We start from the raw sequence: 16,886 nt of genomic DNA, 5'->3' as shown, positions 1-16,886 counted from the left end.
CATCAATAAATGTTCAGTTGTTTCTCATTTGTTTTCTTTCCTCAAGGAAGCTCTTTATTATGGGAACAAATACCACATTTCCCCATACATAAACATTTTGCTGGGAAATTTTTATTCTTCCCCTACAAAGCATGTCAATCACAGCAATGAAGTGTAGTGTTGTTGTTTTCTTGTGTGTATGTGGTGTGGGCACCTATTGTGTGCCTCTGATATCACTAATGGCATGTGACTAAATCTCTCCCTTCATGCTTGTGTTGGTTTGCAAACACTTAAAATGTGTTCTGCTCTTCTTTTTAAAACTTGATTAGAGAGTGAGCTCTCCTTCAGACCTAGCTTGAGTATAGAACGGGCTCCTGACAACTTAGTTAGAAGCAAGGCCTGTTGAACTCAATGAGATTTCTGAGTAAATATGCATAGGATCAGGCTGTAAGACTAATTTTTTAAAAGTCCAGTTTCTTTTGAAATGTCTGGAAAGGGCTTCAATCGTTTCCTCGCATCTGTTAGTGGAACCAAAGAGCTTTGAGATTCCAGAACTGAAAAAATGTAGAGTGGCACAAGATTTGTTTGTGCACATAATTTGGCATGCGTGTGGAGTGGTGTGGTGAAGAGAGGAGATAACCTCCAAGGTACATTGTAGTGAAAACAAAAATCCAAATCCCTTCCTGGAAGCTGAGACGAAACCCTGGAAAGGGTTAAGGCTGGTTTGGCCGGGCTCTGTTGTGCGTATGCAATAATCTGTGTGGCTCTCTTGGCCGCCTGACAAAGTGTTGCCTCCTTCTCCTCCCCCCCCCCCCCGCTTCTCCTCCTCCTCCTCCTCCTCCCCTTTGCATGAAGTAGGATCCTAGAGCTGATGCAGAGGCAGCCAACTGCTCCATATTTGGCTTCTATTACACATTTACATACTGGAGAAGAGAGGAGCGAGCTTCTATACCGCAGACATCATTTCTACTACAGTTGGTGAGGAGACATCTGTGTCACAGCGCGGGAGGAGAGAAATAGCACAGTGTTGTTGTTGTGTTTTTTCCTCCTTTTTCCTCCTTTTTCAATATTACAAAACCCCCAAGCCCTTGCGATCAGCTGGCAAGATATTGTGAGTCCTTTTTTTTTTTTTTTTTTTTTTTGGTCCGTCCCGTTCTCCAACCCCACTGACACTTTACAGTAAGTGGCTTTTTAAAGGAAAAAAGACCATCCTCTGCTTTCGCTTCTCTTTCTCCACTCCCTTGACCCCTCCTCGATTGCAAACCTCCAGAGATTTCCAGCTTGGGGGCCGGAGGGGTGGTGGCGGCGAGGAAAAACACACCGACACAAGAGATACGCTGTTGGAAGAGGGGGACAGGAGGGACTGCGGTGCGCTGTCACCCTGAAAGTAGCTCCCTTTGCTCGAGCCCGGTCCCCGCATCTTCCCCCCCCCATCCCGTGCCGAGGAGGCTGGAGGTGTAGGAGGAAGGGGAAGCCAGGCCAGGAAGCGATCGGCGTGCTGTGTGTGCAAGCTAGAGGCGGGCCGGTGTGGGGAGGAGGAGGGCATGGTGCCGCTGGCTGGAGTCGGTGTATATGCGAGAAATGCCCCCCCCCCGCCGCTTATGCAAGCAAAGAAACCGAAAGAAGTGTTCTTCCCTTCCCTTCCCCCTCTCCTCGCCGGTATTCGGCTTGCTTTCCTCGCTCCCCTCGAGTGTATCTGCCTGCGTGTGCACTGGTGTCAGCTGTGCGCGCCTGCCTCTGCGTTTGCTGCGCCCTGAGAGGCGCTGGCGAGAGAGCCCGGCCGAGGGCGAGTGCGCCGAGTTCACACAGGGCCTGGGTTTTGTGTGTCCCGAAGCAACGCCCTCCTCCGCCGCCGCTGTCTGGCTGGAGCTGCGTCCCCGCTTGCTGCCGCCGCCGCCGCCGCTGCTCCTGAAGGCCGGCTCAGCTGCTGTGGGCGAGCGGAGCATTGCGCGCCCTCCCTCTCCTCTCCTCTCCCCCCGCCACCGCCGCCGCCTGGCTTCATAGTAGGGAGGGCCGGTCCTCGTTGCACTGTGTAGTACGGGGCTGGGTGGTTGCCGGAGGGGTGAATGAAGCTGGGAGGAGGCGGAGGAGGAGGAGGCGGCGGCTCTGGGACTGGGATGTGCCCGGCAGCGGCAGCAGCAAGCAGCAGCAGCAGCTCCTCTTCCACTATGCTCCTACATTCAGGGCCCAGGTCGGCTGCAGACTCCTCCGGGCACTTCAGGCAGGAGTCGCTGAGTGAGTGAAGGCCACTGCCGGGCACCCGGAGAGGAGGTAGGGGGTCCTTTGGACGGGGAGGCCTGCGCTCCCCCTTCTCTTCACCTTGACACCATCCTCCAAAAGGCAGCTCCTGCTGTTTTCCTCTCGCCTTCCTCCAGGCTTTCCCGGCAAAGAAAATACGCACAGTCCAGTTTCTCCAAGAGATTTCTCTCGAGATTCTTTCTGGTTTCCAGGAACGGATGGGTTCATCTCTGGACATGGCAAGATTCCCCTTTTTAAATTGGGGGAGGGAGGGGGGGGGAGATAGATTTCTGAAGCCTGACACTGTTTGCAGTTTGTTACATGCCTCCAGTGCCCTGCTGCCCTCTCTGTCTCGTTCAAAAATATGTATTTTTTAAAAAGTTAAGCTCGCTTTAATTTTTTCAAAGCATTAATAATCTGCCTGCATAATTGTATTTCTCTTAAGAAGCGGTTGAGTTTTTTTCTAGATACGTTGGCAGCTACTGGAATACGAGCAAGGAAAATAACACAACATTAAAAAGGCAGTATTGAATATGTTTGGGGGTTGTTGTTTTTTTTAAAAGCAGGTAAAATTATGAGAGAGCAATGATAGAAAAGAGCAAATTCAAAGCTTGTTATATAATGCCACACTATGTGGACAACAAGAACAAGCTATTTTTATTTTGTTTACCGTATGGTATGCAATAGGGACTCTTCCAAAATAATATTTCTCCCCTGTGATTCTGAATCCATGGTACAATTGGAGGGGAGCAGAAGACCACAACTTGACATGTTATGCAAAATACTGCTTTGCACAATTATCTGTTTATGCACTCGCTTACACATGCAATTGTGCAGATCCATCCCTTGAGTTTGTGGATCCTCTTATCTTTCAATATGGATAGAAAATATTTCACAATACAGGTGATTAAATATTAAGTGGTTCCTGTTATATATTTTATGGAGCTAAGAGTTAGTTACATATGTTTGAATATAGACAGTTACTTTGCTGACATTTTAGGCAGTCCTGTTTCAGTTTCTGATGAAACACTTAACAGCAAATTCAGATTTCCTCTGTGAATGTGGATTTGTTTGTCTGGCTGGTGAGGACAGCCTAGTTTTATTGCTCTCAGGAACAGGGGTTATGAATGAGGAAGAGATAATTGAAAGAGAGAGAGAGAGAGGCTGTATTGCTAGAGTTATTTTGAGCAACTAAGAAGCATACATTTTCATACGAGGCTGTCATTTTTACCTTTCCTTAAAAAAATTGCAGGTCAGTTTGGTGAAATGGCTTTACTCTCATCACTTGTGTAACGCAGGACAAAAAACTGATAGATTTTCTACAGCTTGCTCTATGTGTGCGTGTGCGCGCGCGCGCGAGTGATCATGTAGAGACATGTCAATGGTGTAGGTTTTCAGTGCACTCACTCTAGCCCTGATCAGTCATGTAATTAGATCGGGCTGCCATGGTAACAGACAGTATTCATCGTCCATTCAGGTGCAATTTTTTTCTAGTGACTGGGATACCTCAAATGGTGCCTTTACTGCAGGGATGAGCAACTTGTTAAGCTGTGTGTTTTGTGTGCTGCAGCTTTTTTTTTTTGCATTTGATTTACATAATTTGCATGTGATTTGACATGGAAGGTGTCAGTTGCTGCTGCACGTAACAGCACTTCTGTCATATCAGTAGCAGTTTGTACTTTGAGTCAGAAGTTGCAGTTCTTAAGCTTTTCTGTAGATGGTTAGTAATTATTTGAGATGTTTGCTAACACTTTTTAGTAGTGAACATAACGTCAGAGAGAGAAATGGTCTTGTTGCTCCACCTCCTGCCCTGTAAAATTCTGGGTGGTGGGGGCCTTTTCCTCTATCAACTTTGGGAGGTGTATGGGGCAGCTAGTTCCCTTTGCAGCTGTAATAGGTTAGCTAAAGGGCCTGTTTATGATAGATAGCATGCCCTATTACCTTTTAAAAACGTGGAGAAGCTTCTTTATCTCTCCAACCACAGTTGCTGTCTGTGTGTGAAGTTTGGTATTTTCAAAGTAAGAAACCCTCTGTGACATCTTCTGTTTAGTGGACCATCCAAGAGTTCTTGGAATGACAACTAAAAATGTGTGACAATTGTTTATTTGAAAACAGCAAGAACAGGATTTTCTTTAAAATGTGAGATTAAATTGCTAATAAATTGTGTTTTCAATTTTTTGTCTTCTCTGTCATGAACTCTTCCCTCCTGCCCATAAAACCCTCTTTACATATTTAGGATTTGAACTACCGGTAGATCTTTTAGGGACTAAAGGAATCTGGCCCTCATGCTGAAATTGATTTCCTACATGCTTTTGAGACATATGTTGATCATATGTGTAACATATGTTGATCATATGTTTCTTGTACCAATGGTTGTACCTTGTGTGAATCTGTAAAAAGCTATGCACCTTTGCATCACAACTATGTCTAAACTGTTCAAAGCATCCAAATACTGCAGGAACGTAAGGGGTTCCAGTCCTAAAAAACAAAAAATGTGCGGAAGTATGAACTTGCTGTTTCCTGGAATGAGTTTTCTGGCCATGCTGTTATATGACTGACTTTTACATCCCAGTTTCTGAAATTTTCACCAAGTTTGACAATAATGCATGGTCTTAAAAGTATTTAATTGTCTTTGATAACATGCTTCTAGTCTTTGTTTTTAATCCCCGAAAACGTAAGGAAGTTAATCCTGAATCATGTCGGTTCATTTTCCCACAAATAGATTTTGGTTAGATAGACAATGAAATTTGCATAAAGATAACATGGGTGTGTGGTGTTAAGTGAGCCAGGAAATATCTGTGCTTCTTAAAGCTGCTTCAGAATTTATATTGAAACATTTCTGTTGCAGTCTGGTGCTTTTGGTTGAGTGTTGAACTATTTTAAAGGCAAGAGTTGCATGTAAAGCTTGGAAAGTATTTAAAAGCTGAAGAGACTGGGTTTTTTTTTAGTTTGCAAGTTTGCAACTCAGAGTGACAGAACTTAATAAATTAAGGTTAGTGCTAAATGCACTGGCACGAATGGGACTTCATTTTTGTTATGGGATATTTCCAGTATCCTCTCGAGAAAAAGTTTAGAGAAAATAAAACCAGCTTGAACTCCAAATTATTTTATTGTTAGTGCTTAGGTAATTGGTCAGTAGTTTTTTGTTTAAAATTTAGTTTCACTGTTTTAATCATAACATTAAATGGAGGAAACAGCAAAGGCCTTTTACTGTCAATGCATTTAAAATGTAAAATAAAAATACTTCAATATTTAAAATGGTTTATATTTTCACATTGCCATTTCCAGGATATATTTAACAGACAAATTTTACCACACTCAAAAGTTGAATTACTGTGTCATCAAACAAAAAGTTCAGAGATAAAATGGAAAGAAAATCAAAACAAAACATTCAAGTAATTTAAACCATTAATAGTTCTGAGATTGGAAATATTTGTAATGTGGTACCTTCCCCCCCAGTATTTTAGATCATGTACTACAAATATGTTCATAGTCTCTGATGGAGTGCAGCTGAACTGGCAGGTTTCACTTTGTCTGCCAAGCCTCATCTGATTGGCTTTTGGGAGCAGTTTCTCACACTGAGAAGGCCCAAATCTTTCATGCAGCCAGCCAGCCTGGGCAGTGCTATAAAGGAAAGCTGCATGTAGTTTCCAGTCTGCACCACCTTCTCTTCAATTTTTGTTTTGGGCCTGTGTGTCCAAGCCACTAGACCGAAAGCAGAAGGCGGACAAGAATGTAGTATGGAAAGTGAAACAGCCGTATAGAATTAATGGCACAGAATGTGAGTCTCTGTATTGCATAATGGGAGTATTGGTACATCTTGTTGTATGCTGATTTGTTTATAATGCGAGGCTTTATGTGCTTCCAGGAATGCTTTAGATGTGTGATTGAGATGTCTGGAAAGCCAATTGCATGTTTCCCCCCTGGAGCTCATTATGGAAACATTAAGCAAAAGGGCTTTTATTTTAAAGGATATTATGTAAAACCGCTCCCCAACTTATTTTTTAAATCACATCAAATGTATTTTACAGTAGAACAAGCTATCTTGTGAAATGCGACACATGATCTAGTTCTTTGCTTGCTGACAGCCAGAGGCAATACTTACTTTGGTGTCGGTGGGAGCAAGAGCAGACCTCACTTTTCCTTTCCTTTGCTGCCATAATAGTGAATGTTGGCTGAAATATTTACTAGCTTCGAAGCATAATTCGGTAAGAGGCTCTGTCTGTGGGACATGTTGAGCATTTTCTTGAGTTCTTCACTGGCCTTATGAGCTGTTGAGTGATTAAGTGTTTAAATGCAATTTGTGCATTTAGTTCAAATAACAGGGAGACTACTATACTGTGCCCACTTACCTGGGAGCAATCATCAATGACTAGGGCCGTCCTCTAAGTAGATCAGTATAGGATTGTGCTGTAGGCTGGGCCTTTTATTGGGGACAAATGTGAATTGTATAGAAACTCCACCACCATACTGTGACAGAGATAAGCTGGGAATACTTTATTATCCCCAAAGGGAGATTTACTGTGATATTTAAATTGTAAACAACAACAACGCCAAACCCTTTCCAGTTACAGCTTTTGGGCTGCTTTTATCTATGTGTCAAAATACACAGTATCAACATTACGTTGATATGTCTGGAATATGACATGGAAAAATGCCATTCTAATTTCATATTTTGTTTTGTTTAAGATAATAAACTTTTACATGTGAAACCACAATGTTATTTCATTAAATAACAAAATGTGTATACTTTACTGATTGATTGTAATAAAACCTCTAAGCAGGTTGCAAGAAATATTAAAATTATAAAAAAACGGTTTAAAAACAAGTGTTTAAAACATTTTTAACACATGCAGACTTTTTCATGGGAGTTTGTAAAACTCAGATTTTTTTACTCATGCTCCCCAGTATCAATTTAGATACTATCTAATGTGAGTATCTTTAAAAATTGCTATTGGTGGCATTAATTCCACTTTCTTTCTTTTTTTTTACAAAGAAAAAGGTCATAGTGATTTAATGACCCATTGGATATTTTCCAATGTAATTCCATCAAGAAACAGCAATTATCAGCACATTTCATTTGCCCAGAATTTATTTAAATGGGGCTTCCACAGGCAAACATTTTGTAGAAGGTTCCATATGAAATTCATCCAAATTAAGCAGAGAAATGAGGGGTGTAAGGCAGAGGTGAGGAACCTGTGGCTTTCCAGAACTTACTGAACATAAATCCAATCATTCCCGACTACTGGCCATGCTGGCTTCGGCTGATGGAAATCGAAAGGCCACAGTCTTCCCATTTTGAATGTAAGATATGGAGGTGTGTACAGGTTGATAGACCCATAATTTCAATAACAAAAAGTTTAGCTCTTCCTTTTGCTGTCCAGGGAAACATGAGTGGTGTGTGTCTTGCAAAATACTGTGGTAGAAAAAGGAACATGCCTGCTTCCTCTTCTGATAATTAATGCAATTTATTTCATATAATTTTCTGAAATATAATTTATTTCATGCAATTTTCTGATAATTGCATGAAAGAGGACCTCACCATACACTCTCCTGCCTGTGAGTTGAGATTCGCTATCACCAATAAAAATCCAGTTGTCCAGAACTTGGTGTAGGCCAGGGAATTCTTGGTGGTGGCGTCCCAGCCATCTGATGGGTTTTTCTCCTTTGTCAGACCTCTGATGAACAACAGTGGTCTATATTTTAGAATGTAGATGGACAAAACGACTTGTATACTTCTAAATAAGGGGTTGTACAGTTGTGAACATGTTGTTGGATTGTTTTGCATGATTTGATCCCTTGTAACCCTCCCTAAGGGGGTTTCAGCTGAAAGCTTGCGCATCCCAACAGAGAAGTAAACCTTTTAATGTATAATGACATTTTATAACTTAATAATTGCTCTCCTATTGGGTGTGTTAATTATATTTTGAAATAAGGTGGTGTATGGTTTATTTTAAAAATAATATTAATATGTATAGAGAACTTAAAAATATATATGGTATACACTACAAATCATCCGCCACTTGTTTGTGACTTGTTTTCGGACACTTTTTTTGTTTTAAGGGGGTGGCTCCTACATTCCTTGTTCTGTAAGATGAGACACTGCCCCATCCTAGTCCTTTAGCTGGTATTATGCTGTAACTGCAGTAGCATCATGCAGCTGGTACAAGTCCTCTTGGGCTGCTTGTCATTTTTGATCCATGACTGGATGCTAACAGATACTAGTCAGGTAGAAATAGGTCAATGCAGCTGACTCTGTGATGGCCAAAATGCCTTAAAGAGAATGTGTAGGTGCATTGTCCCTGCATTTGTATCTGCTGTGCCCTCTCTGCCTAATTCTGCACTCTCCACAGGTTTGCATGCCAATTTTGTGGCATCTGACAATATAGGCTGTTCTTATGCCATGCCAATACAATTCATCACCATGTGTTGACATATCTGAGCGTTTTGTATGTCCAAAATGCTTATTTTCTGGTAATAGTTCATTGGACAGGGGCTTTCACATGCCACTGTTCAGCCTGCTCCAAAGTAGATAACCAGTGCTGCATTTGAAACATTGTGAAAACTTTGTGAATGCTCGTGTATAGCTTCTGTGGTACTTTACTGCATTCTTTTAACAGAAATGCAGCTGACTGTCGTCTGCTCTCCCACTGGGTTACATTCTGACTTGCAGGACGTTCATTGTTTTGTGCTGCACCATATCATCAAGGCTTTATAGCTAGAAAGAGAGAGCTGTGTTAAAATGTAATTAAAATCAGGCTAAATAAAATAAAATGTGCAAAAAAGAGAACTTGTAATGCTTCTAAAAACAGGAGTGATGTAAAAGTTAGGAAATGAAAAATGAATCTAGAGTTCTGCGTATGATTCATTTTTATTTTCATTTGGCTTTAGGAGTCTTCAATCATAAGGTTTTGTGGAATCTGGCTTTCAAGCAAATTTCTGCAACTCTTTGTTAGAAAACTTAGGTATTTGCTCTCTAAGGTTGGTGTCTGAAAAGTTTTACTGAATCCAGTATCCTTTCCAAGAGACAGAAAGCTGTTTTCCAAAAATATGTTCGGATTCCTTTTTGAACAAACGTCTAGGCCCCATTTTTAAGCAACAAAAAACCCTGTCAGTTCAATTTCCAGAGGGCAAGTTGCAGTGTTAGCCTCTTGCAGCAAATATAGCAGAATCTTGTGGCACTTTAAGACTGTTATATTTACAGTGGCATACATTTTCTGCAACACATTTCATCAGGTAAACGTTATTCTACACAGTCAAAAACAGGCTTCAGATTTTTGCTAGAAGTGTCCTTGCACTTTATTCATGAGTGGGTGAATTAACAGTTGTTTTTCCCCTCCCTTCTCTTCAGTTTTTGGATCAACAGCCACAACAACAATCTAAGCTCTGAGTTTCTTCAGCCTCCTTGATAACAGATCCAACACCACAGTATATATCTTCAACTTTGAAAGGTGCTATGTAAATAAGGTGAGAATTAAAAATCTTAAATATCTTATGTTAATGTGCTACACATATCTTATAGATAACCTTATACTGAGGTGGACATATATAAAAAGTTAACTATCTCCTATTCATATGATTTTTGTATATAAAATATTTTTTACTACTTGGTCCTGGGAGTTGCACACAAACTGTAGCATCTGAAATCTTTAATATTTCCTCCCACTTTCTGATTCTTCCAAGCAAAATTCACCCTTTATGATTTTGTTGTTGCCGTTGATTTCTGCTATAAGTGGTAGTGTCATTTGTTCTGATGGGGGGGGGATTTCTTTTAAAATGTATAAACTTAACGGTTTAATTTCATGTTTTAACTTGCTTGTTAGTTCATCTCCTGGAGGTTGAGTTTACAATCACCCTCTGTACTAGTGGTGACCTTAAATATGAATTAAGTATGAATACCACACCCTCAGAATGATTCCAGCTTCCTATTTTTGTCTTCTAATGACTTTGCTTTAAGAATATAATTTTATGTTTTTGGTTTATAATATCACAATATCAGTTACTGTTGACTGAAGTACCTCTCTTCCACAGCCATTACTGTTTTAATATGGTTTAACTAACATAAGCAAAATTCAAAAATTAGAATGGTGCGAAGCAATTCAAAGTGGTGAAGTGCGAAGAACTTGTATAAACCCATGACTATAGTAGTCTTCTTGTGAAAATCTGATAAAGCTATCATTGGAAGAGCTTTTTAAAATATGCAGAATGTCTTACTGAATTACACAGTGCATAATTTGCATTTTATTGTGGCTGTGAGCTGGGGTGTTGCTCTTTAAAGGAGAGTCATTTCAACAACCAGCTGCATGTAAAGACATGCACTTTACGGTCCACGGTATGTAGCTGGGATGGAGGAGGTGTATTTAAATCATGCCACTTAGGAGCATTACTCTTTCTGAATGATTAATGCCAGACAAAACACTTTGATACTTTCACGTTAATACACTTGGTTGTTTTAGGAAGGAAAATTGCACAATGAATAACAGATCATCAGGTGGGATAAGCTGTGCTGTAGTAGTGTTAATGTTTATTCAGAGCCAGCAGCAGTGTGTTTTTGACATAAACTGCGCTTGCCAGTTGCTATCACTGCTGTGCTCCTGGGGGTGGCTGGGATACCCCTGTACTGCACACTGCAGGTAGGGCAATGCTGCTCTTGTGTGGATACCTATAGCAGTGTGCACAGGAGGGCAGTGCTATTGGTTCAGGTTCCCATAGGCTTCCATAAAAACTCAGTGTGAATTTTCGCACATCCCCTCTCAACTCCCCAATCAGTTGACAGTGCCAGCTGGGATTTTACAGTTTGCACTACTACACTGCTTGCTGCAGCTTGGAGCACTACATATTTGTGTTCAATTGTCGTAGCAGTGTTTTTGTTTGTTATGATGTCTGGCGTAGAGAAGCCTCATATTTTATATAATTTTTTTCCCCTTCCTAATATTAATCAAGCTTAAGTGACTTGTGAAAGCCTGCAGTTCGTTGTTTGAAATGTATTACAACATTTAGCATTTCCATTTCCTGCATCTTAAACCAATATTGTAAACATTAAGAGAACATTTTGCAGGGATAGTTGAATATTGTGGGCAAACCCATCAGTGGTAATGGTGGCTTTTCTAAGGAGAAGGTGGGTGGACTTGGAATTGCTTATCTAGGCACATTCATGTTTGTTTGTTAATTCTTTTACATAAGCCTGACAAGAATATAGTACTGCCCTGTACCATTCTGGGTAGTCTATAATAATTCTTGCAAAGTTTGCAAAGCTCTGATCTAGTCAGATGAAAAGTGCACAGAGCATGATTAAAATATTTTTTTTAATGGAATAATGAAGATTGTCCAATTTAGTTCTACTCAGAGTAGATCCATTGACATTAATAGGCATGTAAATTAATACAATGGTACCTCAGGTTACATGCGCTTCAGGTTACATACGCTTCAGGTTACAGACTCCGCTAACCCAGAAATATTACCTCGGGTTAAGAACTTTGCTTCAGGATGAGAACAGAAATCATGCTACGGCGGCAGCGGGAGGCCCCATTAGCTAAAGTGGTGCTTCAGGTTAAGAACAGTTTCAGGTTAAGAACGGACCTCCAGAATGAATTAAGTACTTAACCTGAGGTACCACTGTAATGTAGACCCAATGAAATAAATCATGTAAATATTAATTTCATTGGGTTTACTCTGCATAGAACGTACAGTGGTACTTAATTCCATTCTGGAGGTCCGTTCTTAACCTGAAACTGTTCTTAACCTGAAGCATTACTTTAGCTAATGGGGCCTCCTGCTGCCGCCGCGCCACCGGAACCCGATTTCTGTTCTTATCCTGAAGCAAAGTTCTTAACCTGAAGCACTATTTCTGGGTTAGCGGAGTGTGTAACCTGAAGCGTATGTAACCTGAGGTACCAACTGTAGTTGGAGAGTACCCTGAGAGGAAACTTTGCTGAAATGGGACTGTGTATGTTTATGCTGAACAGACAGTAGGCACTGACAGCTTCAGCGCTGAAGCTCACCTGTCTAAGGGCAATTGATCCAGAAACCTCTTCTTTCGCACCCTCACCTCTGCTTGCTCCCTTCATTAACTGAGTGGTGCGGTGAGTACTGAACATCTTTAATTCTTTTCATGCATGAAGGGCCTGAATGGCTATATTAAGTACTATTTGGAGTTGATTTTCTTAAGCTCAAATTCTATAGTCATTATTTACTCCGTTGTGCGTTTATGAACTAACATCTGAGTTCACAAGATCCACTACAGATGTACCTCACTCCCAGTTTGAGGGATTGATGTAGTCTGCACAACAACTTTTTCTGGTCCCTTCATGACCCCACTGATTTTAATTTGCTGGCAATTAAAAAAAAATCTAGACAGTGCCAGGGAGGGCGGAGCCTAATGTTGTGATGGGGATGCTAAACACCCCCACCCTGGTCATGATCTGTCTGCTTGTGTGTGTGCAAGCTTGTGAGAGTGCAGGGGGTAGGGTGGCCACACCCAGTTTCGCCAAACTCCGCATTGGTATTTGACTCTCAGAGGGTTGGCCATGGGACAATGGGGTCATTTGGGACAAACAATTGTAGCCACCTCCTGCTCTACTGACTATTGTAGAACACTTGATCTACAGTGAAGGAACTTGTGCTTTTATTTATTTTAAGTCAAGTAGACCAGTAACTGACTATTATAAGCCTGCTCCCTGGGCTGCTGTATAAAGGTATAGGTATATCTTTTTCCCAATGTTGTGTAAGATTTGTGAAACCTGGACTGGAAAAATCACAGCCGATGTTATAGTTCCAAGAGTACGCATGACTTCTCATTTAGAACCACTATAACGTAGTCATTAGGAGTGAGGAGACCTAGGTTCACATCCCTACTTGACTGTGGGCTAGTCACTTTCTCATCCTAACCTATGCCACTGGGTGGCTGTGAGGATAAGCAGGAGAGGAAAGAATATTCGATGGTGCTTTGAGCTTGGAGGAAAGTTGATGTAGTTGATTATGATAATTTAGGCAAATGGCTTAGTGCTTTGCTTTACACTTGTTGTTCAAAGAAGATTCTGTGTGAGATACTGGGCATTTTGGCAAAACTGGGTGTGGCCACCCTACACCCTGCACTCTAACAAATTATATTGTATAATTTAGTTGACTTGGTTTTGTAGCTATTGCTTTCTTTTTGTAAATATTTACCAATGCAGCTTGTTTTCATGGAGTTGTTAAATGTGTGTATGGTGAGTTAGAGAATATATATTTAAAATAGTGATTTTTTAAAAATTTTTTGCAATTGTGGGGAAGATATCAGTGCCCCCTGCTGTCTGTTGGAGAGCAGCATTTGTTGTCCTTAGCAGCAATGTTTTGTTAATGTATTTTACTTTCAATGTACAATATAGGAACCTGAAGGGGGAAGGAGGAAAACAATTTTGATTTTTTTTTTAAAAAGACCTGAAAGTATCAGAAGAATCAAATTCAAATTTGACTTCTGTGTAAATAGATAGTAATTAGAGGTGTGTGTTTTTTAATGAGTTTCCTGCTGAATTATAAGAATAAATATAGTACAGTGGTACCTCGGGTTAAGTACTTAATTCGTTCTGGAGGTCCGTTCTTAACCTGAAACTGTTCTTAACCTGAAGTACCACTTTAGCTAATGGGGCCTCCTGCTGCCGCTGTGCCACCGGAGCACAATTTCTGTTCTCATCCTTAAGCAAAGTTCTTAACCCGAGGTACTATTTCTAGGCTTAGTTATGGCATAGAGATAAACCCCCTAACCCTTGTTGTTGTTGTTGTTGTTGTTGTTGTTGTTGCAGTAATGAAATGTTATATTTAGTATTTCAGCAAATTAATATAACTGCCCAGCAAGAAATATCACCTAGACAGCTTACAGGCAAACAAAACAATGCTAAAAAAATTAAAATATATCACAATTAAAATCAGCAAAAAACAATGAAAGCAAAAAAGTAAATAAATATGGAGCTGGCATATTAGCTGAAGTTAATAAAAGGTGCTTTTGGCCACAGATCCTCCTTGAGTTTCTAATGACAATGCTGGATCCAAAAGCCCTCCTCCCCTGCGAATCTGTGAACTGGAATATTTAGGAGAAGTGTAACTCCTTTCAGAACCGGTTGAATGCTGTTCTCTTAGAACCACCCATCAGCAGTACCACTGTCTTGTCTGGATTGATTCTCAGTTTGTTCATTTTTGTTTTTAAATAACTTTTTATTGGGTTTTATAGACAAGGATCCTAAGAATAATAAATGATACAAACATAGGCGCCACTCTGCAAAGAACAATGGGGAGGCCGGCAGCATGTGCCTTCAACCCTGATGTTACTGAAAGCCACTGAGCGGTCCAAAAGAACCAACACATTCACACTTTGCCTGTCTCTCTCAAGGCAAAGATCATCCCACTGAGCAACCCAAGGCAGTTTCTATCCCAAGCCTGGGCCTGTGATTTGAAATTATTTCAGATAATATGCTTAATCCAGGAGTGACTGGAGTTTACCAGCCACTCATAAAGTGGATAGGCCCTAGATAACTTCAGATTCTTCATAAGGTCCGTATGAATGATCCAGTGACCTGATTATGTGAATGATATTCTGCCGTGCCCATAAATGTGTGCTGTGGAGGTCATATTAATGCCCCCCTGGATTCAAATTCTGGGAATGTATCCATGATAGAAACAGAGCTAGAAATATTAAGAATTTAGATGTAGTGGTTTCTGTTGTGGGCAGAGTGGACCTAGGGGAAATTCTGCATGGTAACACACTGTGTTGGATTAGTTCATACAACTGAATCTAGAGCTTATTCTCAACATGCCTCTTGTAGTTAAAAATGGTGCACATCTAATCATAAACAGTATTTTATTTTCTGATTAGGAGGCTCTAGTTCTCACATGTGGCTAAGGAGAAGCCCCTCCTCTTAGAAGTGGAGTGTCCTCTGCTTCAGAGAAATAATTACTTCTCAATTCCCATTTGATAATTCCCTCTTTATTTTCTGATGAGTTACTTAATAGTGACGGGATTGTTGAGCAGACTGCCTTTAATCTGAGCTTCAGAAGCTTCTGAATGGATCTGGGGATATCATGCTATGTGTTTTTATGCTGTTTAGTCATGCCATGAGAATACTGAAACTGGTGGAAGGCAAGTAAACAGTTGATAACAGTGAATAATGCTATTAATGAGTGCCCCGTCTCTTAAATCAAAGCTGGCACTATGGATTTTGTTATCTGTTTTGCCTGTGTGTTAAGTAGGTGCCATGTAAAATTCAGTACGTAAGGATGTGAGGGCGATCTGGCTGTGACATCTGTCACCCCATTGATCTCCAGAGTTGATTCTGCTAAAAGCAGTCACAATGCTTGTACATTTTAGAAATAAAAATGGTGCAATAATTGTAGTGTTGCACCCATCTGTGTGCACATTCCCAACTCTCTTGTTTCTCTGCCCTTGAATAGTTGGAAAACTGGGATGTTTTGCAACATTTTGGTTGCTTTGTGTTAGATCATTATAAAATATTACTTACTCCAGCATTTTGTAGTTTTCAGCAGTGCTTTATCCTTTGGTCCTTACATTTCTCTCCTCATTCCTGACAGTTATGGCCAGTCAGATTCATTTCTGCTTGAGGAGTGAATCATGGTTTTCAGGGTCTCTTACTGCACGCAAGCAGAGCAGAGAGCATGAGTTCAGCATTTTTATGACTATTTGCCAAGACAGTTAAAAAATAATAATCTGGTATGTTTTTGCAGTGCTTTCCTGTGAAAAAAAGTACAGATGTGGTGATTGGCTAAAAAAAGAAAGATGAGTTTTTACATTTTTCTTGATCAGAAATAGTTTGACTACTCAATACAGACAAGAAGCATATTCTGTGAGTTGGCTTATACCGCATTGCATCATTTGACAGATCAGAAGTGTACAGCACAGATAGAAACTGATATTTTTTATGAATTCTTAAGACTAACCTAGTGATCTAAACTGAAACCCAGTTAACACAGATTCCGCATAAATGGTCTGTTTTTAAGCAACCACCAACCTGGATGCATGAAACAACTTGGTGTAACCATGCTCACGGAAGCATTTATGGTGGGTAAGGGAGAAGTGCCATCAACACAAACATTATTTCTGGTGGGGGCTTTTTTATTGGCACAAGTGCTGAATGGGTAGCTTGTGGCTGTGCTGCTTAGTTGTGCATGCACTCCTGGCAGGAGTTAAAAAATGAAACACAGGCAGACAGCGATGGATATGAGGCCTTTGCGATTCAAGAGCTTGTGCAAAAATGTTAACCAGATGTAGTTTACAGAAACATAATGGCTGTGCACAATAAATTTTGTGCTTTTGATAACTAAAATATTCCCCAGTATCAAAGTAAGTAGCGAGCCTTTAGTCTTTCCGAACATACAGAGCTCTGGAGTTTCTAGAACAGGGCAAGCAACTTTCTTTTGTGTGTCTCCAACTCTCTTGTGGGGTAAGCTATACTGTGCATCTTTGGTGTGTTTCAGAAAAGTGCAGGATAATTAAATTAAAATGATTGGCTTGTGTTACGTTTCCCTCCAGATAGCACTGTGTATATTAAGTTGAAGTCACGGATATGTTTTTAATTTAATAACAGAAATAGACATAGAAAAAGCATTTTTCTTATATTAAACAGAGCCAGACAATATACTCCCTTGTCAAAAATACAGCATGTGTGGAATGTTATTTAGGA

At 40.5% G+C, this 16,886-nt stretch overlaps 1 protein-coding gene across 25 annotated transcripts in view; it reads left to right on the top strand.

The window, feature by feature from the left end:
- Positions 1–828: 828 nt before the first annotated feature.
- Positions 829–16,886, top strand: part of ATXN1 (ataxin 1) — a 195,751-nt gene continuing 179,693 nt past the window's right edge. For 9 of the 25 annotated variants that reach the window (XM_077933260.1, XM_028737659.2, XM_028737670.2 and 6 more), the window contains exons 1-2: positions 1,654–2,250; positions 9,569–9,684. The gene's annotated coding sequence lies outside the window, so the exon portion shown is untranslated. The other 16 variants (XM_077933263.1, XM_077933254.1, XM_028737660.2 and 13 more) reach the window with 8 other exon arrangements.

Source organism: Podarcis muralis, chromosome 8 (genome assembly GCF_964188315.1).
Source record: "Podarcis muralis chromosome 8, rPodMur119.hap1.1, whole genome shotgun sequence".
NCBI classification, from domain to species: domain Eukaryota; kingdom Metazoa; phylum Chordata; class Lepidosauria; order Squamata; family Lacertidae; genus Podarcis; species Podarcis muralis.
Note: the sequence above shows the minus strand (reverse complement) of the source record. Positions and strands in the feature narration are given on the sequence as shown.